Source organism: Mesoplodon bidens (genome assembly GCF_964165515.1).
Source record: "Mesoplodon bidens genome assembly, chromosome: X".
Taxonomy (NCBI): Eukaryota; Metazoa; Chordata; class Mammalia; order Artiodactyla; family Ziphiidae; genus Mesoplodon; species Mesoplodon bidens.
Window position 1 is genome coordinate 23933054 of NC_138163.1, and position 26913 is coordinate 23959966.

At 42.5% G+C, this 26913-nt stretch overlaps 1 protein-coding gene and 1 pseudogene across 3 annotated transcripts in view; both read right to left on the reverse strand.

Moving 5' to 3' along the window:
- The window catches only part of FHL1 (four and a half LIM domains 1), a 60890-nt gene that overhangs the window by 27331 nt on the left and 6646 nt on the right, over window positions 1-26913 (reverse strand). For both annotated transcript variants that reach the window (XM_081222572.1, XM_081222573.1), the window contains exon 2: window positions 10627-10700. The gene's annotated coding sequence lies outside the window, so the exon portion shown is untranslated. The remainder of the gene's footprint in view (window positions 1-10626; window positions 10701-26913) is intronic.
- Window positions 23204-25803, reverse strand: LOC308609285 (chromobox protein homolog 1-like; annotated as a pseudogene). Its single transcript has 2 exons — window positions 25718-25803; window positions 23204-24075 (listed from the first exon to the last, which is right to left on the reverse strand). The product of its transcript is annotated as a chromobox protein homolog 1-like (transcript).

The window sequence follows — 26913 nt, forward strand, 5'->3', positions numbered from 1 at the left end:
ACATTCAACTTACCATCTTTTCCTAGCCACCAGCAAAATAAATGTCAGAATCTTAGCAAATCTGACAGCAGGGCTAAGAATGTCAAAACTGCAACCACACAATGATACACATGCTGCAGTGTTTAGGGGTAAAGTGTATGGATGCCCGCAGGCTGCTCTGAAATGCAGCCAAGAAATGAAGAGGGACCAACGGACGGAGGGGTACGTAGTAAGGCGAATTTAGCAAAATGTTTACCTATAGGATCTGGGTGGTGGGCAAGGAGTGTTCACTGTATAACTTCAACTTTTCTGTCTGTCTGAAAAACTTCATAACAAAGTGCTGGAAAAATGTGATGCTATGCTATAAGGGATTAGGTAGGACGGACTGTTCTATTCAAGAATATGCTCCAACCATGTCAGGAATACTGATATTAGAGGAACAGGAAGTCAAACAAAGATCCTGAGATTGTCCTATGTAATACCACGGTAATGCTATGGTTTGTAATTTATAAAACGCCTTTCATTTAATTACCTGTATCTCCAGTAAATGCCTCTGGCATAAATCTTAAATGGCTTGGAGGACACCAGAGAAATCATCAGCAATTCTTGCTCCCAAGGAGCTTCCTGCGGAAGGAGAGCACTCTTTAGGGCAGTAACCCCAACCAAATCCTTGACTCAATTTGTGCCTTAGATTGTCCTAGTAATAAAAAAGAGTGCACAGGAGAGGACCAAAGGAATTGGGTCAAGATCCTATGCAAAGTCTACAAGGACTGACGATACAGAGGACACAGCTGGGAACATAAAGGACAGGCTACAAGTAACAGAATATGTTGTACTGCTTCCAGGTTCAAACCCATCATGTGAGCCCAATGCCAAGGGTGGAACTCAGCCTCTCCAATTAGTGAGCACTTGAACCACTTTAGTGAGCAAAAGACACTATGGATTATGAATCCCCGAAGCACGTACACTGAGAACTACGTACACAAACCCGTCACCAGAATCCACAGAAAAAAACTCCACTGGTTCTGGGAAAGAAACACTTGGAATATCTTAAGTAAATTATTAATTCATAGCCCTGAAGAAGGTATAAAAATGGTCATATCACACACACGTATCACACGGTTTAAGAGGTGTCCACAGACCCGCAAAGACCACAGATTCTCACCAAACTACCTAAGGACCACTGCTTTCCTACCTCGGTGAAGAACTGTTACAGAAACTAACTGTTCATCCAGTAAATGGAGATCCTTCCATGAGAGATGCTATACAAAGGGGGAAGCTTATCTGGCTGACAGGACAGGAGAATGAGGCTACTCTTCCAAGTACATTTTTATATACTTTCTCCTTTTTAAATTTAAATTGATTCGATCCCTAGAGCTGTTTAAACAAAACTGAAATATTAAGAATTAAAGAGATGAGGAAATAAATTATAACTATTATTAGTACAGTTCTCCACACCAGGCTTTCAACACACAAGGCTGGTATGATGATAATGATGATGACAGTGACAGTGATGGGGATAAAAGTGCTTGCTGCTCTTCCTCAAGCACTGGTAACAGCTCTGGGCCTTAACGTTTTGATTTCTCTAAAAGCTATGACCTGAGCTATGCTTATTGTACTGACCATAATAAAATGTATATGATTTAGCTATGGCCCTAATCTCATAAATTTTCTAAGTTCACGGTTATAAGGCACATGAGCAAGATTTCAACCCCAGAACTTTATGAGTATCCATTCGTCTCACAAGTATGGATCTCTTTCACAAGTGAGCATCTGTTGTTGGCTTCTCAAGTCTCTGTACTATTAATAGAAGAGTTGATGATGGAGAAAATCTTCAAACAACTTCCATATCCATTGAGTCTTATGATGTTACAAAATCTTAATAAAAACATTAAGTATTCACAAGTTCCTACTGGACTTGAACTGAACTTGATGACAGACCTGAACTCTAATATTTTATTGAGGAATAAGAATGTAAGGGCACTTAAGTCGCTTCTCTTGTCTCAGTCTTTGTACAATCCTTATTAATCATTTACTAACTCCTTTGTTTTGGTTTTAAAGAAAATTCACACATGTGAATTTGTTCCTAGAGAGGATGAAAGGACTTGCAAATAGATAAATTATCCATGAGTAAACTAACACAGTATACACTAGCATTAAATAAAGCACTCTGACTCGATTTGGGGTATATTATTAAACTTCCTAAAACTGGAGTGTCCTTGTGAGTCTTAAAGCATCATATGGAAGAGGAGAAAAAGTTTTAAAAGATCATTTGAACCAACTCAAGTTCAAGATGGTTTGACTCTTAGCTACCTTAGAGGTCAGAGATCCATGTCTTCATCTCACATCAGTTAGGTATGGACAGAACACTAGATTTGAATTCCAGTGTCCAAACCTGACTTCTTCCGTGTGAATCCTAGTCAAACCTAACCTTTACTGTGGACTTCCATGGGCACAGTTTAATACACTTGAACTCTGACACATGGTTCGAACATTTCTATGCATGGAGACTTAGAATCCTGTAATGGATAAAGGAGATACTTTTAAAAAATAAAAAAAATGTAATATCCAATCAATGTTCCCACTGATTTAATATTCTTAGAAAAGATTCTCTTATAAAAAGTTCTCACTGAAAGTTCACCCACATTAACAAATAATAAAGATATGACCCTGGGAAATACTATTGATACCTATATTTTCTTCAATGTGAGACCCGGGGAACCTCAATTTCCTTAACAGTAAAAAAAAAAAAAAAAAAAAAGGTCAAGTAACTTAGAAGACTGCTTATAGTAGGATTAAAAAAACGCCCAGAGATCACTTTAAAGGACTTGAAAGACTATTCATTCAGGTGACAAAAGGATGGCGCTTGCTGACAGTAACTAACTATGTAAATATTAAAACTCCAGGAATTGGGCTAGCACAGAACCAGGCAATGGCCTCACATAATTCACGTGTACGTATTTTATTTAATGCAAGAAAGTTTCTGGCTCTACAGAAGAGGCATACCCAATTCTGATGCTACTCTTATCCAAGGGGGCAGGATGAATTATGGTCCGTTGACAAGAGAGCACTTGGTGTTGAAAACACCATTCACGAATAGGACCAGAGTTGGCCAGGAAGGCTGACGGGTGGTGTGTCTGGAAGCAAGTGAGGGCCACTCAGAGTCCCCTGAAGGCTGCTGTCCATAGCATATGCCATTAGTCCTTTGGAACTGATGATCTGACACCATGTGAGTAAAATTAGGAACTCATTTCTCCCTTTGTGGCAGAGCACATGGTCATTTGGGAACTGTACTGGAGCCACTGGTAATGTGCATGTGTGTGCGCGCGCGCATATTTATCTAGAAGACTTCTCCGCCTTCTCTACAAGTGCTACATGAACTCGGATCAAAGAGAGCAGAAGAATCGAAGACTCTGGAGATACCACTTTTCCAGAGTCCAGCTAGGACCCTTTCTCTAAGTGAGGCAATTTCTCTCCTAGAGTGAAAGTGAATTCCTTCTCTATCAGAGGCTGGGAAAGTCAGGAGTCGTACAAGAGGTCAAAATTAAGTCCATTAAATCCCAGCCCCGGATTTAGTCACCATAGAGACAGGGGAGATAAATAAACCAGCAACCTTAACAAATGTGCTGCACCTTTGCCAGACATCTCTCTGACCTACCGTTATTTTTACTTAAGTATCTTTCAGTCCAAACATAACTGACGATGAAGACTACAAAACCAAACAGAACTAGGCCCAAAAGAAATAGGAACACTCATGCAGGCAAAGGGCAGGCAGAGTCAAGAGCTGACCCCCTCAGCAGTGTGCTCTCTGTTCCACTTGAAAAACGATTGCAACATGAAGCTGCAGAGGCAATGACAAATGGGGAAAATATGTGGTGCTACAGCCAGAGGAAACCATGTCAAAAAAGAAAAACAGACATGAAGTAACTGACCTAATTAAAGGAGAAAAGTATACTGAGAGCAGGGAGATGGGGAACAGAACTGGAGGGGAGGGGGCGCTGGGAGAAGGCTCAGGACACTGAGGTGGGGTTTTGCTGCTTCGCTGAAGGAAACCAGAAGCTGAAATGGGTGTTGCCCTTCCTCGCGGCTCCACCGAGGCTCTACTGCAGCAAACACGGAACCCGGGCACACGAAGGTCTGGGCCCCAGCCCTGCTGCACGTCAATGAGAAGCTCCGAGACAGACATTTACACTTTGTCACATGGGACACCAAGATGCCTCTCCACCGACCACAGGAAGCAAAAGGGGGACTTGGGATGGTGGAACAAAGCAATCAAGAAGGAAGACTACCACTGGAACTCAGCGTTTAGGCCCTGAGCAGCAGTCCTCATCATGTTTCACAGCTATATACTAAGCACCTACTGTGTGATCAGTGTAAACATCACTGCTTGTGATGTGGCGTTGATTTAAGGAGGTAAAAGCTGAAGACTCTCAACCTCCAAAATGTACAAACAATAGGACAACAACACGAACAAAAGCTCAGAGTGCTACTTACATTTGTCCAGGTGCCTTCTAGTTCTTGTCCATACGTACACATCACTTCACAAGGTACTAATCAGAGCACATATACCATTTTGCATCCTGCATTTTTTTAGTAAGGCTGTATTATACAGATTCTTTCATACTGCTCTGCAGGCATCAACATTTTAATTTTGAACAAATTCATGGAATTCCACTTCATAGAGATATCACAGTTACTTAACCAAAACTATCTGTTGAATAAATGAACCATTTCTCTAACGCTGGATGTTTAAATTCTAATTTTTTCCTTACAAATAACACTGTGAGGAATATCCATAACACACAGCTTTTTTCTTTTCTTAGAACAGCTTGTTTCTTCGAACACTTCCCCAGGTAGGACTACTGGATCAAGGGGTACCAATCTTTGTGACTTTTGCCATATACTGCCAAGTAATGTTCCAAAAAGCTTTTTACCAACTTACAATGTTACCAGCAATGAGTAAGTGTTTACTGGTTCCAAGGTAACCATATTAGCATTGGGCTTTCTTTTTGAGTTTGTTGATTTAACAGATGGAAAATGTACCTCACTGCTGTTTGAATATGCTCATCTTTGCATACCAGTGAGGCTGAACATTTTTTCATGCATTCATTTCCTCTGTGATAGAACATGAATGTCTTTTACCTGTCTACCTACTGGAGAATTCACTCAGCCAACAGTTATGGAGCATCTCCTTTTGTTTTGTGTTTTCCTTTCCAGTATTTTTTCCCCAGCTCTACTGAAGTATAAATACAACAATTGTACATATTTAAGGTATACAATGTGATGGCTTGACATATGCATACACTGTGAAATAATTACTGCAATCAAGTTAACACAGCCATTACGTCACAGTTACCATTTTGTGTATGTGTTGTGAGAATACTTAAGATCTACTCTCTCAGCACATTTTTATATATTTGAATCCACTGATCTCTTCTTTTCTGACTTCTTTCATTTTTTTTTCGGCTGCACCGTGCGGCTTACGGGATCTTAGTTCCCCGACCAGGGACTGAACCTGAGGCCACAGCAGGGCGAGTGTGGAGTCCTAACCACTGGACCGCCAGGGAATTCCCCTGACTTACATCATTTTATAGTTACAAGGTTATCATACTTCCAGGGATTTGATTATTATCCTATTTTCTGTGGTCTTATTTAAATAAGTTTCTAGGAGTCTCTCATAAATATATTCTCCTATAATTATACAACTTAAAGCTCTAATTCCTACTTCATGATTCTTGACCTTTAACATATCTAGCTTTTTTTATCAGAAGCACTTAATTTAAAACAAGATTTAAAATAAAAGTTGGACTTCTCTTTTACACAGGCTATGTTGTATTAAAAATAATTAATTTAAAAAAACGTATCCTGCTGCAACCAGAAGTGAACCCAGGTTTGTTAATGAAGATTCAACCCCAAAGAGCCTGGTTAAGATCTCCTTCTCTTTCTCAGGCCAAAGGAAGAGATATTTAGAACCGCCACTGCATGACTGCTCTTTCTTAGGACTGCTTTAGGGTAGAGTCCCCTTCGCCACTCAAAGAGGCGAGTCCTCAGAGTAGCCGTGGTATGAGCAGCTGCTTGTTGGAACTGCAGAACCTCAGGCCTGCCCCCAGACCTGCTGCACCGGAATCTACATGTTAAAGGCTGAAAAGCACCGACACAGACCACAGGATTCCCCCCAGCTCTGCTGATGCTCCTGCTCTGAATCAGGCACCATCAGAAGGTATCCCTCCCCTCAGATGTCTGCCCTGAACACTTTTAAGGTACCCCCTTCAAATGAACATCACCCAGCATATCATGCACCTGAAAATTCACATGCTGAGGTTTTGAGAGGAAGGATGGCTGTAACTTTGGAGTCGCAATTTCACCCAGACCTGGGATTGAAGAGTCACATGCACGTAAGAGCCAAGCAGGTCTTACAAATGAGTAAGACATTCAGATAATGGCACCTGACCCTTGTCCTTAGTGTCAAGGAGATAACACAACGCTGGCGACCGTGGCAAGTTTCAGAGTTCATGCTCTATAGCTAAAGATCCAGTGGCTGCTGGCTGCAGCCTAGCTGCCCAACGGGAATGCAGGCTCCATGCTGTCACATCTTCTGGAATCTCAAGAGAAGATGAAAATCTGCAGTTTTTAAAAAATGTGAAATCTCTCAATCTCTAAATGCTTGGCAATTCACTTAACATTTTAAAGGAACCCCCTCTGTGTGCCAGATCCAGCCCACCAGTTTCAGACCTTGGCTCCAGATGGACGATTTCCACACTCTTTAAGCCTGTGTGACCCATCTGTGCACCAAGAAGAGAGGTCACGTCAAGATCAATGGTACATGGCACTGACATACATACACTACCAAACGTAAGGTAGATGGCTAGTGGGAAGCAGCCACATAGCACAGGGAGATCGGCTCGGTGCTTTGTGACCGCCTGGAGGGGTGGGATAGGGAGGGTGGAAGGGAGACACAAGAGAGAGGAGATGTGGGGATATATGTATATGTATAACTGATTCATTTTGTTATAAAGCAGAAACTAACACACCATTGTAAAGCAATTATACTCCAATAAAGATGTTAAAAAAAAAGATGTGGCACATATATACAATGGAATATTACTCAGCCATAAAAAGAAACGAAATTGAGCTATTTGTAGTGAGGTGGATGGACCTAGAGTCTGTCATACAGAGTGAAGTAAGCCAGAAAGAGGAAGACAAATACCGTATGCTAACACATATATATGGAATCTAAAAAAAAAATGTCATGAAGAACCTAAGGGTAAGATGGGAATAAAGACAGAGACCTACTAGAGAATGGACTTGAGGACGCGGGGAGGGGGAAGGGTAAGCTGGGACAAAGTGAGAGAGTGGCATGGACATATATACAGTACCAAATGTAAAATAGATAGCTAGTGGGAAGCAGCCACATAGCACAGGGAGATCAGCTCAGTGCTTTTTGACCACCTAGAGGGGTGGATAGGGAGGGTGGGAGGGAGGGAGACGCAAGAGGGAGGAGATATGGGGATATATGTATACGTATAACTGATCCACTTTGTTATAAAGGAGAAACTAACACACCATTGTAAAGCAATTACACTCCAATAATGATGTTAGAAAAAAAACTCAACCAAGTTAAAAAAAAAACCAAAGATCAATGGTACAAATCAAATAACTATGACTACTGCTTTTCAAAATTTTGTTTTGTGAATATCAAAAACTGCCAAATCAATCATGAAAGTGACCATATGTCAATGATACAAATATTTCCTAGATGTGAAATAAATGTCTCATTAACAATATCGTCTCTACTACAAAAACAAATACGTAGAGTACCCAGCTCAAGTATGCATTGACAATTACGTTGTGTTCAAGTTTTTGTTCCAAGTAACTCCATACCTAAAGGGCAGCCAAATGGAACAATTTCAAGTCCCTGAATTATAAAGTTTACCTGTGATAAATGCTGTACTGAACATAAAACGGGACACATTACCATTAAAAAATATATATCCTCATGTGGAAACTGCAGAGTCCATTTTCCTAAACTGTCCAATTTTTCTCAATAAACTTTAAAAAACTAGAGTGTGAAATATACAGTTTACATTTGTTTTCATTTGGGGGGCATTTGGGTCCCAGGCACAGCTGCATCCCCAGGAATTAAGGCATCCATTATTACTTGCACATGCTTATATGGAGGTGGCATAATTCACAGGCTCAAGGAGCAGACTGGAGACAGGGACTTTGGTTTGTACCCCTGAACTCATACTGGTCTACTCAATACCGGGCAATTTAATTTAAATAGGAAAATCAATTTTCAGTTTCCTCTTCTGCAAAAGGAAAAGTAATCTAGGGATGCCCTATACTTGAAGAATATCAGACGAAAATGTATCACATTCTTTTTGTTTTGCTCACTCCTACATTCCTGGCCTAGTCCACAGTAGGGCTGAACGAGTGAATGAATAAAAGAAATGAAGAAAGATCATGAGATACCACTGCATCGTGATTGTTGAACTGTTTTACATCAATCCCATAGATTTCTGTCACGGTGAAACAGAATTTAATGGATTCTATTTCATTAACTCACTTGAGAAACTCACTGCTCTAAAAGAAAACCCAAAGATGCTAAGTTTTGGTCAAATTAAAGATGTCATTGGGGTATTCTTAATATCACAAAACCACTTCAACTATGTGTTCAAATGACTTCAAATTAAAATGTTCCATTTTAAGAATACAGTCTTGTACACGTAGTTTCTATTAAAGTTTTCTTACTGACAAGAGTTTGTCGAGGCTGCAGACTGCTGTGGAATTACTAAGGGCAAACAATGCATGTGAATGGTCAAGGTCCACCTGGTCAGCATTTCCAACTCAGTTGATGGGAGGATGTTTTAACTCATCTGTGTATGTCCTTAAACAATCTAGTCTCTCTTGCTGTGGAAAAATAAAAGTAAGAGCTGTGAAAGGGCACAGAGTGAAAACCTCTGCTCCTTAAACAGGGCACTGCTTTTCAACTGCCCTAGGGCTCCTTGGAGGAGAAGAGTCGCAGCCTCCTACTTGAGCCCAGGCAGTTCTGGTTGGGTATTCTCTGCTGGGGTTTTAGACCTCATATTTTTATTTGAAGACAGGCTTTTATCATTTAAAAAAAAGTTTTAAAACAACCCTTTTAGGTAAAGGCTGTGGATGATAGTAATGCCAGGGCTTAAATCTGAAGATGGAAGAGTCGACTGAGGCTGACAGCTGAGAGAAACTGCCGAAGCTTTTGTCACAGGGCCAGTTTAAAGCCCCAGGCCCTGGGAACGACTGCCAGCTACCATCGTAATGGATGAAACTGATCAAATTCAGATTAAACACTTCTAAAAAGCTGTCCTACTTTTTGACTCTTTAGGGTTTATATTTTATAGTCGTATTTAGGGTGTAATATAATATACTTGCATATATATTTTAAAATCTCTGGAGAATCCTGCATCAGGTAGATGTAAGAAAGGCAACTCTCACCACCGAGGAAGCATCAACCCTAACTGAAATAAAAGGCCCTACACTGAATGTGGGACTGAGCATGGAATGGGGCAGGGTGGAGGGGAAGGCAAAAACGCAGCAACCTTTCGATGGATGCAAGTGGAAACCCTGAGTGGTCCAGTGCAGCAAATGTCACCACCTTTCTTATAAACACAAGGAGACTGGGGCCCAGAAAAGCAGAAAGACCGGGGCCCCTTACACTGTGCCTGGAGGAACTGTCTTGCAGACTCCCTCCCTTTGCACATCCAAAGGTGAACGTCCCCCATCTCTCAAGAGAGAGAAATGAGTAAGCCGGCATCATCACAGAGTGTCCAGAAGCCGCCGAGGCGAAAGGAAGAGGACGGAGGATGCCTATCCAGGGCATGTTAAATGGACAGGCTGGCACACCCCACTGCTCACACCCACGCGGCTGCGCTTAGAACTTTAGTCCTAGCGAGAAAAAGATCTGGCGGCCCACGTTAATGTGGCTCCATGGAAACACTCCAAATCACCAGGTTCTTCAGGGGCAGCTCCACAGGTCGGGTCAGCTCACCCCAGGCGTAAGGGTCCTGACAGCGGGCCGGGCGGCCCAGCCTTGCGGGGCTCCGGCCCGGGGTCTGCTCCAGGCCGCTTTCCTGCTCCCTACTGTTCACGTGGCAGCACGAGCAGAGCTACACCCTCAAGCAGGCCTCTGACCATCCTGCTGTGCTTGCCACATCCACATTCCATGCCCCCAGATGAAAAGCAAATGAGATGTGTCTGCCCTTGAAAAGGCATTCCCCAGAGACCCAGTATCTAGGGTAAGCGGTGATGTCACTCAGCTCAATTAAAACAAACCCCCTTCAAGTCTACAGTACAGACAGAGATCTCTGTACAACGTTGAGCCTAACTCCACACATCAGGAGGTGGAGATCAGTGTTAAGAATGTGTGGTATGGGCTTCCCTGGTGGCGCAGTGGTTGAGAGTCCGCCTGCTGATGCGGGGGACGCGGGTTCGTGCCCCGGTTGGGGAGGATCCCACATGCCGCGGAGCGGCTGGGCCTGTGAGCCATGGCCGCCGGGCCTGCGCGTCCGGAGCCTGTGCTCCGCAACGGGAGAGACCACAGCGGTGAGAGGCCCGCGTACCGAAAAAAAAAAAAAAAAAAAAGAATGTGTGGCGATTCGGAACACTTACCTCACACTGGATGTGTGCAGAACGGGATGTATTCAGTGAGGGTGGGACACAGCTGACAACAACCTCCGACGTACCTAAGTTAGGAAACAATAAGAATCAAGAGGTCAAGTTACCTTTTCAGAAGAAACGTTAGAAATTCCTAAAAAACAAAAACAAAAATCAACTTCCTTTGGAATGGCTCACGGTAACACGTTCTACTTTGTATTTACAACCCTTAGAGCTAAAGGAAAACTGCCAAGATGCTCTGCATATTTCCCCAAATGTCTGTTTATCATATAACATTCGCACCGGCAGTGGATCTGGCCCCCTCATTATCAAGCTGTATTAGCTCAAACACTCAGCATTGTTAGCAGAGTGAGCTCATGGCCTATTTCAGTTTTAAATTAACATTTGGCAATCACCCGGGTAATCAAAACAAATGACTCAGTCGTTTAGAATAGATTTATTAGTTGAGCCTTTTTCCCCCCTCTTTTAACAGCTCTAGAATATTTTGCCACAGGAGGGCTCAGATCCAGACAGAATGTAGAGCACAAGTCACCAGAGGAATATTTAGAGGTGTTGCCATGGAGATGAGGTGCCTTGCGACCGCTGAAGTTATCTCCAATCAACAACAGGATTAGGACGCAGGCTGGTGGGCATGCCTAGGAAACAGGTGTGCCCCGTGCTTTTCCCATCACGACACAAAGACGGTATACCCTGACACGCTGCCCTCTCCGCACCCGCGAGGCCTCCCCATGGGCACGCTGGCATCACCAACTTAGCTGCCCCCCATCATTCAGAAAGGACTGGCTGGGGCTAAGGAGAAAGGCAGTGTGATCACTGTATCATCCCCAACGTGTGAAATCCTGAAACTCACACCAAAGGCACTTTTATATGAACTGTAAAATGTACACGAGCAAATGAAATCTGAGTAAAAGACAGCTCCCAGAGAGGAGGGCCACCCCCCAGCCCCGTCTCCTCTGTTCACTGCTCTATTCCCACACCCAGAAAAGTGCCTGGCACACAGGAGGCGCTCAAGAAGCATCCACCCAATGAAAGAAGGCAAACATAAACCAAGGATTATAACCAGGCTCATAACTGCCCCCCGCGCTCCAACCAACCAGTTCCAGGCCGATCATCGAACAAGCAGTGGTGAGAGATTTTTTTTTTGTTTACTGTTAATGGGAAAATAAGTACCTGGTCCAGTTAGTTCAATAGGCTAATGGGTTCATCTGTTTAGAGACCTTAATGACAACTGTCACAGTTGAAGACAACTCTTCCAAACTTGAAATGGACAAGTCTGCTGACTATAGGGACAGGGGTCTTGTCCGCCAGATCAAAAGCCCAGAGGGGGCTTCCCTGGTGGTGCAGTGGTTGAGAGTCCGCCTGCTGATGCAGGGGACACAGGTTCGTGCCCCAGTCTGGGAAGATCCCACATGCCGCGGAGCGGCTGGGCCCGTGAGCCATGGCCGCTGAGCCTGCGCGTCCGGAGCCCGTGCTCCGCAACGGGAGAGGCCACGGCAGTGAGAGGCCCGCGTACTGCAAAAAAAAAAAAAAAAAAAAAAAAAAAAGCCCAGAGGAAGGCAAATTTGTGCCAGCGACAAAGAGCTAACTTTCAAAAGCAAATGCTTGAAAGTGACTGACTCCAATAGAATACCTTCTAGTCCCCTTCCCACCTATACTTAAGTAGAGATAATATTTTCTTATTCTATCATATGAATAATGCATCATTGGTTTTACATTATACCTCATTTGTCTTACAGGACTTTAAGTTTCTTGGTGACAGGGACAGAAATCCCTGATTTCTCTTCTATCTCCCAGGACTTAGCGTGGTATGTACACACAAAAGGTTTGGCTCAGTCTCTTCCCCCACCACCCACACCCCACTCACACAGAACTCAGTTTCTAGAAGGTGCCAAACCCTTTCATGCAGCTGCGGGGAGAATGCAGCATGGCGCAGCTGTTCATAGCAAGGGCGCCAGAGTCAGACTGCCTGGGTTCACATACTGGCCCCGCCTCATATTAACTGTACAACCTCTGTGAACCTCATGTTAGCTGACCTCACAGAGAGGCTGTAAGGTGGCAACAGGGCAGTGCGTATAAAGCACTTAACAAGGCCTCACGCATACAAGGTACTCACTGAATATCAGATATATAATTATCACTACTATTACAGCAGGCGCAGAGTGCAAAGGTTATCAAATTAGATAACCATTTCATATGCTGCCTCAGATACCTGGTCCCAAATATACCCCTACTTAGATCGAACCCAACTTAAACTTTGAACCTGAATCCATCACACTCTAGCCTTATTATACTAGTCCATTTTACTCACCCTTTCAGAACCAATTTTTCCTAGAGATGGATTTGAATAATGCTGGGCTCTACTTGAAGGAATCCCGTTCTCTAAAGAACCAGAAGAGCTTCCTCCCTGAGACCCCAACCCCACCAGTACCTTCCCTGCCTTCTCTCTGTCTGCTCCCTACCTCTGCAAATTCAGGCTTTGATGGGGCAGGGGAGGCCAGAGAACTTGGCATCTAGTAACCGCACCAAGATGCCGGCTCTTCCTCACAGAGGAAGTCCTTGAGTGTCATTTTCCCTGATGCCCTCCAGAGGGCAGAAGAGAGAAAGGCCCAAAGGCTGAGCAGGCAGAGCTCTTGCATGGGGGTCCAACTTGGGCCCCTGCCAGAGGAGTCTTGAGTTGCACAGTTCATAGTTTCACCATCAAGAACTAGCCCACAAAGAAAGATAAAAACGTACAGCAAGATTTTAACAGCATTTCTATGTCCAGTTCACTTTACTGTGTCCCACTTAACATTTAGTTGGGGATAAAGGCACTCAGAGCCGTAGAGTTATGTACACTTTTCAATCTGCAGTGTGTAACTGTGGCTCTGACCAGACATAGCACAAATTGTGTTGATGATATTGCGCAAGTCAAAGAGTAAAAACAGAACAGCAGCCAAACACACTGGGTAAAATGTGATGACAGCAAAGTAATCCAAAATAAAACCCAAACACTTTGGGGTCAGTCATGCTTTAAAATAAATCACGTTAATCTTATCCCACCCTGACAGAATTAATAAGTGAAATTAGACAAACCATTTATGTTATTCCAGAAGCCAGAAGCTATGTTCTAGTGACATTTAACACACACAATCACTCTCCTTCAGGTTTAACAATGGTATTTTGGTCACAGACACTGTCAGTCCTATCACTATGGACAGCCAAGCTGAAATGATCCCCAAATCACCAATCAATTGGGTGAATTACGTGGAAAATAAAATTCAGAGACAGCAGCTGTTTGAATGAATCTAAAAGACCAGTTGAATCAATCAAAATGGATGAGCCCCACAGATTCACTGTCTCCTCTAATTCTTTGAATGTGATTGTCATGGTAACCATTCCTTAATCATGTCCTTCAGAATATTCTCTCCTACCTAAGAAACCAAAGAGCAGTGAACCCCAAATACCTTCTTAATTGGGTACAGCTGTGACGGTGCTGAGCAGCCGCTTAGACTTCTCATTTATCCTGCTTCGATTCAAAGGCTTACGCTGCTATGGTCGTTAGAGACATCGGCATTTGCACCATCCAAAAACACATTTGAAATGTTACCATAACACGCAACAGGAAATACAAACGAGATGGCCACTGGCTTCCTTCCTTTAGCAGAAGAACTGATAAAATGGCCCTTATCCAGCAAAATAATTAATTGGTATAAATAAATGGTTCAGATAAAAGATGCCTCATTTTAATAATTTCAACATAATCAGGATCTGCAACATCATCAAGTCTTTACCAGCACATTAACTTAATAAACAAAATCCAAGAGGATATTATGTTATAGAAATATAATAAAATCTAATTTTGTGTCCTTAGACTGAGTATAATATACTCTATACTATGTCTGGAAGACCATTTATTCCACACAAGTTTCTACATTTATTATTTTATATGATATAATATTCTTCAAAATTTGGAAAGAGAAAGGTTTTATCCTTACTCAGTCTGGGAAAAGAGAGGTTATATTTTTAAAAGGTATCTACTAGATATACTACACATTTCAAGTTGTGATCTTTCTAGATTCATCCTTAGATTTTTATAGTTCCTTCAGAAAACTAAAAAGTGCACAACTTTTCCAAAGTTAGAGTGGTGACCATCTTAAAATATTGCACTGGAATATATGGAACGCTTTAAAATATCAAATTTGCTGTTAGAGGTTTGCAACTAGTAATAAAAGGTCTTTCCTTCCAGATATGGCACAACCTGTAAACTAACAAAAGGATGAAAGGTAAGCAGTGTGCCCACCAGGCCCCAAATAAGCTCTAAGGAGAAATTTCGATGGGCCATTTCTGGATGCAAATTTAAAGAATTTGTGGTCACAAAGGGGGGATAAGAAATAAAAATACACGTGTTCCTTTTTAACTGGCACACTAAAACATTAAGAATACTTTTGCTACAAACACAAAAATAATCAAGTGGGACTACATAAAATAAAAAAGCTTCTGCACAGCAAAGGAAATGATCAACAAAATGAAAAGGCAACCTACGGAATGGGAGAAAGATATTTGCAAATCATGTATCTGATAAGGAACTAGTATCCAAAACATACAAAGATCTCATACAACTCAATGGCAAAATAAACAATCCAATTTAAAAAATGGGCAGTGGAGCTGAGTAGACATTTTCGCAAAGAACACAAACACATGGCCAACAGGTACATGAGAAGATGCTCAACATCATTAATCATCAGGGAAATGCAAATCAAAACCACAATGAGATATCATCTCATACCTGTCAGAATGGCTATTATCAAAACACCACAACTAACTAGTGTTGGCAAGGGTGTGGAGAAAAAGGAACCCTCTTACACTGTTGGTGGGAATGTTAATTGGTGCAGTCACCATGGAGAACAGTACGGAGGTTCCTCTGAAAATTAAAAATAGAACTACCATATAATCCAGCAATTCTGTTTCTGGGTATTTATCCAAAGAAACTAACTCAAAAAGATTTCTGCACCCCCATGTTCACTGCAGCACTACTTACAATAGCCACGATATGGAACAACCCACGTTCCTATCAATGGATGAATGGATAAAGAAGATGCAGTACATGTATACGCAATGGAATGCTACTCAGACATAAAAAGAAGGAAATCTTGCCATTTGCAACAACATGGATGGACCTCCGGGGCATTATGTTAAGTGAAATTAGTCAGAGAAAGACAAATACTGCATGATCTCTCTTATACACAGCATCTAAATATTAAAAGACAAAAAACAAGCTCATCGGTACAGAGAACAGATTGGCAGTTGCCAGAGGCAGGGGGTGTGGAAATGGGTGAAGGGGTCAAAAGGTTAAAAAAAAACCCAGACTACACGTATTTTCTGCATATGTCTTTACATAACTGCTGGCTAATGAGCTTTATAAGACTAAAGAAAAGGAGAAAAACAAAAAGAATAATAATAAAATATTAAGAATACTTAGGAATAAAAAAGCCATCAATAACAGAATAAAGGGAACTAAAATTATCAGGCATGAGGAACAAGTAGGAACAATGCAAAAAAACCCCAAAAGCCCCAAACCAAAAACAAATTAAATGGTGAAATCCAGCTAGAAAAATGGAGCAGCAAATATTTGCTAAAGTCAAAAGGTAAAACCTCGAAATTCTTGCCCTTTGCCCTAATGTTCAATGGTATTTTTGTTTTGTTTTAAAAATATGGAGATTGATGTTCTTTCAGTGACTATTACAACAGTTCCCAAATAAAACAAATGATAAAATAAAAATTCACTTAATTGACTGATAGGCTTGAATTAGTCATTGCCAAGTTTACAACTTTCCCACAACTCCAAGCATTCTTTCATCAAGAGAAATAGGATTTTTCCCCCCACCCCAATGACCATGGGTAGCTTTCTGGACGACTATAATTTGTGTCTTTCTATAAGTCACTGGGGAATACCCACCCCCCAAATTAGAACTCCAAAATCAAAGCAATGAGGGACAAAGGATAAGCACAGATGCATAAAACGTGACAATTCTGATAGCTGCATCTGGAGAGCACGGGCTGTCCCAGAAGAGAGGAACTCCTGAGCCAAAGACTCATTCTAACCCTGCCTTCACCCCACAGCTATCACCAAATCCTAGCCATCTGTCCTGCAAGAGAGCTTTCATACTTTTTCTTCCCTATAATCACATTTCTACATTCTTAATTTGGTTCATGGTTACTTCACACCTAGACTACTTCACCAGGCTTCCTGACTATGGAAGCACTCCTGTCTTCATAGGACCGCCAGAATAACCTTTCAAATGTACCACCTTGAACGGATCACTCCCTTTCCCCCCAGCTTTCCTCCATTGTAACCTAAAGGCCAAATTTCTAGCATGAAATTCAAGGCCTTCCAGTCATACTCAAACCCACTTTTCCCCTTCTCCCACACTCAACTCTGGCTCTGGCTGACTCCGTGCCTCTGAGCTCTGTCACCCCTACTGAGTAACAGGTGCTCGGGTGCACGCCACCGTCCCTACACCAGTGATTCTCAAGTTGGCTGCACCTGGGGAGCCAGAGCAACTAGTAACGTCTCGGTGCCCCCCCGTGTTCCCCCAGAGGTATCTAATGTGCAGCCAAGTTTGAGAACCGCCGCCCCGAATTCCTAGAGCCCACAGTCAAAGTTTAGTGGGCATGACAACCTCTGGGGGGGCGGGGATTATTAAAACACAAAGTGTTGAGCTGCATTCCCAGTGCTTCTGATTCAGTAGGTCTGGGATGGGGCCCCTGAATCTGCATTTCTAACGAGCTCTCAGGTAATGCTGATGCTGCTGGTCCAAGGACCCTACTTTGAGAAATACTGGTCTATAGTCATAATTAGTATAATTATACAGTATAAATATATGTATCATTTACACATAATAGTAACTATTATATGCATACTTCATTTGGCAAAAGAGAAGGTACCGTCTTCTGGAATCCTATTACTGCCTTGTACTGTTGTTTACCTTTTGAACCCATTTGTTTGTGAACCAATCTATAGAAAGTCTTAGGGATTACCCAGTCTGGTTCCCTTTTTATAAACTAAGACCTTTTTATAAACTAAGTACTGAGGGGAAGTGCTTTGCCCAGGGGATCAGATGGTTATTGGTAGAACTTGGGCTGGATTCAACACTCCCGACTCCCTCCTCCGCCCTCTCAGTTCAGTACTCTTTCCACCACATCCTTAATGCGTCTCTAACAGCTTCTCCAATTAGAATGGATATTCCTTCCTTGAAGAGATCCTTTTTGCTTTTGACGTTCCCCACAGCATCTAGCACATAGAGCAAGCAGTCAATAAACGATTGCTGATTTCATCTGAGGAAGTGTTCGGACTCATACTCTAGAAGCTGCCTTTGGTACCCTATGAACTGTTTCCTTACATGCTGGCCACTGGGCAGCCCTGCTCCAATCAATCAGCCGTAGAATAAATCCTTCACATCGGCATGCACGCAGCCAGTGTCTGCTATAGGGACAATAACACACACATAAAGGAAAATTATAGGGTTTTAAAAGTGGAAGGAACGATAAGTTTATAAGGTGACACAAATCAACTTTCAAGTTATATGTTGGAAACTTTTATAAGTTCCATCTGACACCCAACAGGCCCACACAGCTGTAACAGCCCGGCAGTGGGGGAAGTCTGGGCTTGACTGCTTCAGCCAAGGGACCCTGACTTTTTGGTGCTGAGGTCCTGCTCCCTTGTTCCTTAACAGAAAATCCACAAGTAACTGAATCAAGGGTAAACAGGAGATAGAGGGGAAGGGAGATGAAGAGCAGCCAAATGGCTGCGAGCAGCGACTGGGTGAGCAACAGGGGGCAAGAGGACGCTGTGACGTACCCGCCCTGCCTGCCATCGCCACTCCACCTCCGCAGGCCTTCGAGCTATTTCCAGCAGCCTGGCTGAGAGGAGCATGACTGGGGCAGGCCTCCTGACTGACCGGGCCTGTCTACACCTGTGGGGCAAACACAGGATGCTTTGGTTACTTCTGCCGCCTCTACAATGGACAGGAAGTGCTGTACAATCATGTCAGCTCACAGAACCTGGTGTCAGTCGTGAAGGTGACCACAAGGAATGCAGCGGCTGTGCCACCACTTGGTTGACCACCAGCCCAGAGTAACCCGTGATCTTGGCAGCCAAACTGGAATCCCCAGCCTCCATCATGGACTGTGGCTCAAGGGAGAGGTTCTCTCTGTCCCCTCTTTCCCCTTCCCCCCGTTAAAATCTGCTGCTTCCAACAGAGGTAGGACCACATGTACAGTCGACCAGTCAAGCAGTGAATCAAGAAAAAAAAATACGTGAAAGCTTCTCTAATAACAGGTATAACAATGAGCATACGTAACAGATCCATACATTAAAAATCTTCTTCCGATATACAATAAAATTTAATAAGTTAAATAGGTGACCTCTATAACCAACTCCCCCCTTCATGAGTATTTTCGCAGCTAACTGCATGAAGTTTTTGACCCTGGGTCTAATCACAGACCTGATGGACGCATTCCATGAACAACCATACTCCCAAGACATCCATTCCTTGATTCCTTGACTGCCGTCATTTATATTCCAATTCTTGATGCTTTCTCAATTTTTCCTCTTCCAGTGACTTTAACACCATCCCAATGGTTGCTTGTCTCCCTCAGCCTCAATGTCCTTCTCAGGCCTGACCACCCCCCCACACCTACTAACGCCTACAGAGAATGTTCTGTTTACACAGCCAACTCAAGGAAGCAACATGTACTTGTAGTTGCTCATAAGAATCACCCAGGTCAAAAAGAAAGACCCACCCAGTTCCAGTACACAGAAACCATTGGCAATAAGACCTTAAAAGACCTCATCTTTTCACATGGCTTTGCTGTCACACTGGCCACGCTGAATAATTGCCCAGAGGTTCTGGTCTCAGGTCCATGCTACTACAAGCCAAGCAACAGCCTTTGGCTGAAAGCAATCAATCTCTGACCTGGATACTGGCTGCAAGAGTTGGCATGAGCTCACCGATTGTCACTGTTGCTAGTGCTACCACAACTGCAAGGGTCAAGAAAGGGCTCACTGGGTTGTAGGGCACGGAATTTGTCAAGCCCAGGGCTCCACTCCACCACAAAGATGGCACGATGCCCCAGTGGTGGCAGACAGACAAAGTCCCAACGCAGTGCTCACACTAACCTGCTCAGTAACTCTTGTGCAACCAGACAGTGGTGAACAGCGCCGGGCAGCTCTCCCAGGAACTCACATTTTCACTATTCAGGGAACCCATGGTACAAGTTACAGCACTCACGAAGAGGCACTTCTCTTACGTTACTAGTACTTAAAAACAAACACTGCGCTTTTATCTACAAATTAATAATAAAAAGTGACTGATATATTCATTGTATTTCTGAATCCCAAGTGAAAAATAATAGATTTATAACAGATTTTTAAAAGCAGTTTTAGATTTACAGAACAATTGAGCAGAAAGTAGTTTCCACATACCTCCACAATACCTCCTTCCCAGTTTCCTCTATCTTTAATATCCTGCATTACTGTATTTTTTGTTTTTTACAGTTGATGAGCCATCACCGATACATTATTATTAAATAATGTCAATAGTTTACATTAGGGTTCTTTCTTTCTGCTGTGCATTCTATAGATTTTGACAAATGTTGAAGTTTTTTGTTTTTTGAAACAAAACAAAAAACCCAACCCTTTCCGGGAATTCCCTGGCGGTCCAGTGGTTAAGACTCCCACACTTCCACTGCCGAGGGCCTGGGTTTGATCCCTGGTAGGGAAACTAAGATCCCACAAGCCGCATGGTGTGGCCAAAAACAAACAAACAAACAAAAAACACCAAACCAAAAAAACCTTTCCAGTACATTCTGAGGAACAATAAATCTCCTTACCTCAAGACCATTTTAATTGCTGTAGCTTTGTAAAGGCAAGTTTCACATGAACGCTGTAATGTACATCATTCATTTCTTTTCAATGATTCATGGTTTCAAAGACTGACTATAACATAGCCCTGCAAACATATTCAACTCTGATTATGTGAAAACCAACCACTCACAACTCTCAGACCTCCAGTATGGCCCCAAAAAAAAGGAGTCTGAAGAAATTCTTGGACCACAAAACAAAAAGTAAGAAAAACAGTCTCCAAGATGACATCTGACATGTTGGAATTAGTCTGCTGATGACTTGGTCTGGAGACATTTATAAAAACAGCTTTGTCATGAGAAAGCAGAGCAGCGTAAGAGAAGTAGCATCGGGAGACAGAAAAGAGGAGGAAGAAAACTGGGAAAGGAAAGCAGGGAAGGGCAGAAACAGTAGAAATCAGGAGTGGCAGATGGACACTAGATGCAGGACAGAGCGGCAGCAATGGAAAGGAGAGCCAGCTAGACATAAAAGGACGGTGACATGAATTATTTTGAGGGGGTGAGTGAGGAAGGGACAAATTGCGTCTCAATACTCTAGCCCTTAAATTGCCTGATCATTCATTCAACTGAATATATCAATGGGAAAGCAACATTCAGCATGTTAAAAGCCGGCTTTGCACGTAAGTGTGTAAAGATGGTACACCTTCCATCCACTGAAAATCCCCTCTGAAACCCATTTCAAATCTTTTGGAAGGCTCTAGGGATAGGGTTATTCCTGAATAATGATTACATACACACACTAGCTGGAGGTACAGACCTACAGGTGTAAAACATTTATTCTGATGCTTTCATTTTTAATTTATGAATAAGTGTGAAGCAAAATTCAAATTACTTTATTTGTCCTGTCCTTGGGGGATTTGACATCTCACCCGATCTACTTCAGAGAACATATACTGCTTCTCTGTTTTATCAGAATTGTTTCTCTCTTGGCTCTGATTTCCCTTCAATCCAAGTATGTAATGAGGCTATTCAATAAAGAGACTGTGGTTTACTTGCAGGCAAAATCTTAAGTACTCGCCTTTAGGCCACCAGGAAAAGGTTCTAAGAAGTCAGACCTGGAATCTCCTTGTCATATTATTTGATCTTAAATATAGAGAAGAAAACAGCGTTCTGGATTTATAGCTGGTCTTTGGATTGAGAAAGATCCACAAACTTTCAAATCTAAGTTTAGAAAGCAGCTCTCACACAAAAGCAGATCAGTGGTTGCCTGGGGAAGGATGCGCTGCAAAAGGCTCTAGGCCTCTGCCGCAACTCGTCAAGTTGTATGCCTTAACCGGATGCAGTTTATTGTACATAAATGATACTCCATACAGTGGGTATTAAATTATCTTGATAATCATTCCACAATGTATATGTATATCAAATCATCACATTGTACACTTCATTTTTTTCTTTTCTCTTATGTTTTAAACCATTTTTTAAATTGAAGTATAGTTAATTTACAATGTTGTGTTAGTTTCAGGTGCACAGCAAAGTGATTCACTTATCCATATATGAATATATCTATTCTTTTTCAAATGCCTTTCCATTACAAGATATGGAATATAGTTCCCTGTGCTAGACAGTAGGTCCTTGTTATCTATTTTGTTTTTTTGTTTTTTTAATAAACCTATACTTTCATTAAGACAAAAACTGACAGTGTTGGTATGAAGTTTAACAGTTAAACAAAAGTTTCAACAGAAACCTAACACATGCCTAAAATGATTTTACAATGGAGTTCTAGATGCAGGTCTAGACGATGTCAAGAACTGATGGATCTCATGATTCAAGACAGCATTTTGGGTTTTAGTTAATTCTTAGGATTAAAAAAAATTGTTTTGTTTTAAAGTGAACCACTGCCCCAGTATGAGAGTTTAATCTTCTCCTGAGACCAGGGCTTCAGAAATCATTCAACTCCTGAAGTGATTCAGTGAACTTGTGCTGTCAGTTGACTGAACCCTGCCACCAATGGTTTCAAAGTTCAAAAAACAGAGGCTCCAAGAGTTTTCCATCCTAAGAGAATCAGCCCTTGCCTTTCCCTACTCTCCCACCTCCTATACCACCCTCTGCCCTTCCCCAAATACTTCAGCCGGTGGCTCGGGTGGAGAAGCTGATATTTATAACTTCATAATTGGAAAAGAAAGGGTCTTCTTGTCAATTTCAAGAATTAGTACCTCTAAGACAGAATGACCTGCCTGCATATACACTCCAATAAGACTTTTCCTCCTCAACCAGCTTCCATCCCACAGACCACAGCTTTGGTAACTTCTTAACTGGCTTAGTCCTTTGCTGGGAACAGCATTAAGCTCAGGCAGGGAACACCCTGGCTTCTAAGTTTCAGGCACTCACAGCTTTTAAACAGTATCTCACAGTCCTCATTTAGGTTGCCAATGACATTTTTTGAAAGGATGAAATATTCTGGACACAGAACCAAATCATTATTAGTTGTTCTTTCCTTTGTTTCACCACGTCCCCCATCAGGCCCCAAATTTTAACAAAAATGACCCTAACCCATCTCCCTTCCTTCCCACCTCATCCCTCCCACCCCAAATAATATACCAGTACTACTCAAAAACTACACACATGCTACGCTGTAAAAATGCAGAGTTAACACTATTGGGAAGAAGGCTGTGGGTGGTGGAGATGCTCTTTGAAGATCCACAGTATCTTTTGCTCTCCCACATCCCATTCTGCAAGTTTTGTCCTTCATAGAAGGCCCTTTGCTTTTCTCAGCAAAGTTCAGAATGGGTTGCCTTGAAACACTGACCCTCCTTCCCCTCCACTGGGATGGGTGTGCAAACTATACAGCATGGAGTGGCTTTAAAGCACTTGGGCTGCTGTAGGGCACAGAAACTATACTGGCTCTTCAAAGGACATCTTCTCAAGCCACCTCTATGGTGTCAAGACAAGTAGAACTCCTTCTTTCCCCCCCTGAAACCCACAGTCAGATGTGACAGGGGCTGGTAGTCAGGAGAGTTAATTCTTGTCATCTTTTTTGTCATCATCCTCCGAGGGGTAGGAATGCCACATCAGCCTTTCCTCATAGAAGGATATGACAACCTGTGGGCACTTGACATTGGCCTCCTTGGCAGGGACCAGGTCAGTCTCATCAGTTTTTCCACTTCATCAGGAACATGAGTTCTACACTGGAGTCTGTAGCTCCAATAATCCGCTCCGATTCCAAACCCCAGGCAAAGCCTCATGGCTTTTCTAACTCTTCTTTCTTCTTCTTTGGTTTGCTCTCCTCCCCCTTATCTTCCGCATCAGAATCAGCTTTGCGCTTGCCTCCCCCTGATTTATCTGTCTCCTGTGCTGTTTTCTGTGACTGCAGGAACTCCGCAATGAGGCCGGGGCCATCCAGGTTTTCTTCTGGTTCCCATGTGCTGTCGTCATCTGAGGACCCCTTCCACTTTAGGAGGTACTCCACTTGGCCCTTTACCACTCGACGGTCGAGAACTTTTTCCACCACTTGCTCTTCTTCCTCTTCTTCTAGCACCTCCTCCACTTTCTTCTTGTTGTCTTTTCCCCATGGTGCCCTCCAGCTTTCTGGTATAAAGGGTGAGGCTGCTCAGAGAGAGAGGAATCCGTGCCACGCTACTGGCACATCTTGTCGGGCATCTTGTCGGGCTGGCCGGGGGAGTGGCGACCAGAAAAGCAACAAGCCTGCTGACCGCGGCTGAACCCCTCCCTGAAGCGGCCCTCCCCTCAGCCGAACCTCTGTTTTGTATACAGTAGTGTGTATCTGTTCATCCCAAACTCATCTATCTATTGTAACTTATTTAAAATAGATTTATTCATTGTACCATGTGGTACACTTTAACTATATACAATTATATCTGTTCGTTATTCTTTAATAAATTGGGGGGGAGTTAATATTTAAAAAGTGTCTCTAACAAAGGCCGACTGCTTTATCTGTAAATGCAAGTATACATTTTCACCTCCTATTAGCTTGGCTGCTTGGTTTCTTTCCTTAGTGTGGTTAGGTGTGCTTACTACATTGGAAAATTCTGCATCTTATGGCCAAGAAGGGAAGGGCCTAGAATTTGAAAATTTGAACTGACCCTGGCATCTGGAGACGTAGAATCTTTGACAAGGAACTTAAAGTGTCTCCTTAGCTTCTAGAAGCCATCTGCCTGAGGACTTTTTATAAAAATCGTTTTAAGTATGTGAAACTACCATTATTTACAGGGTGTTTCTTACAAACTATCGAAAAACATAAAATTTTGTTAATTCAAATGTCTAAATCCACTACTATGGCTTAGTGTTACAAAAATTTTTGGAATTTATGTGTGTGTGTGTGTGTACTCTTTAGTCTCTAAGAAACCTGGGGGGGCACCTGTTACTTCAGTTCAACTGGTCACACGAAAGTACAGATGATTGATTATGTCTATAGACAGACGCTGGCCATCAGCTTCCCAAACAAGAATAAAGTCTAATACTAGACCCAGCAGAGATTCACTGAAAAACCAGTCCTTAACCTCTTCCTAATAAATCACACATTTTTAATCTGACAGGAGCCAAGCAGCCTTATCCACACTCTAAAACTGAAAGTGAATAACGAAACTTGTTAATCGAGCAGAGAAATTTACTTTTGTACCATCCTCATCAAAACAATCTTGACGGTAACATCTCTACATTCCCATATATCATGTCCTTAGTATTGAAAAGCACATTCAGAACTCGGTGTATATTGCAAATTCTTATGATTAGAAGGTCTATGGAACATTTTATGCCTTGAATATATGTAAGAACCAGAGTTTTGGGGGGTTTTTTTTGGTTTGTTTATTTTATTTTTTAAACACCTTTATTGGAGTATAATTGCTTTACAATGGTGTGTTAGTCTCTGCTGTATAACAAAGTGAATCAGTTATACATATACATATGTTCCCATATCTCCTCCCTCTTGCATCTCCCTCTCTCCCACCCTCCCTATCCCACCCCTCTAGGTGGTCACAAAGCACCGAGCTGATCTCCCTGTGCTATGTGGCTGCTTCCCACTAGCGATCTATTTTACGTTTGGTAGTGTATATATGTCCATGCCCCTCTCTCACTTCGTCCCAGCTTACCCTTCCTCCTCCCCGTGTCCTCAAGCCCTTTCTCTACGTCTGCATCTTTATTCCTGTCCTGCCCCTAGAACCAGAGTTTTTAGGTGCGTGAATAAAATATAAATCCCACAAAATGTAGAGTGCTGGCAACCAAGACTTACTTTGACTGCTCTTTTCTTTTCCTAGGTTTCACTGCACTTACAAAGCCAGTACACATGTATCTTCTATCTGTGTATTTTACACCCATAGTAGTTCCAAAATGAAGCTCAAGCAAATCTCATTGGTTTAAATACAGAGCAAAACCCATTTTCAGAAGAGAAGTACAGTGTACTGCAGGAAGCTGGGAAGAGCTGGTGGCTCGCTGACAATGCACATATTCATTAGCAGGCAATAATGAGGAACAGGACCGAAAACTACTTCACAACACACCCCTAGGCAAGGGTACAATTTTCTCACTTGTTCAAATAGTAAGCCCTTGGCAGTGAGTATCCATATTCATTATTTCACGTAGCTTTAGCCTTTGCTGGGGCCCTGGCCATAGAAGAGGGATGATTTTGTGTTCACAGGTTTACATGTGTACACAGCTTATGTAATCTCCAGATGTATTTTGTTTAATTCTATTCTAACAGTGACATTTCTGTATCAAGGGACACCATATCTCACCCGACACCTGTTCTGGAGAGCAGCTTCCCTGACCATCCTAGGCTGGAAAACGGACCTGGCCCAGGTTGGGGGTAACTGTAATACTGGCAAATGCGGGAAGGGGAAGACGCAGTGGCAGGTAAACATGATGATGACTCTGGAGCCCGGAAAAATTAAAGTGGGCAGAGTCCGTTGGACCCAAAAAAGGTCACCCTGAGAGTAAAATAGACACCCAGGCAAAGGAGACACGAAGAGAGAGGGGCCCACACAGCTACAGAAAGCACAAAGAGGGCGAAGAAAGAAAGGGCGGGAAGCTGAAGAACTTATTTTTTTTTAACAGCACCAGATTTAAAACAACAATCGCATGTGAGGGTGCGCACGCATGCGCTTGTGCCAGCATTTGCTACAACTTAACTTCCTACCTGAGTTTGGAAGCAAATGCACTCTTTACAATTTCTTTCCCACAATTTGAACTTTACCACAATTTTAACAGACATTTCATTTTATAAAGGAAAAGAAAACTTTCATGCAGTGATGGCTCCAATTGGGGTCTTTCAGGCTAGTATGTGTAAAGACTCTTACGAAGTCGTTGCTGCATTTCTGTGACTCTACGCATATTCCATAGGCCTTGGTACTTGTACTTGCTCCCTAGGCCAGAGGAAATTAAAGGCTAGATGCACAAAAGAGGCTCCCCACCACTAATATTCAATTTCAG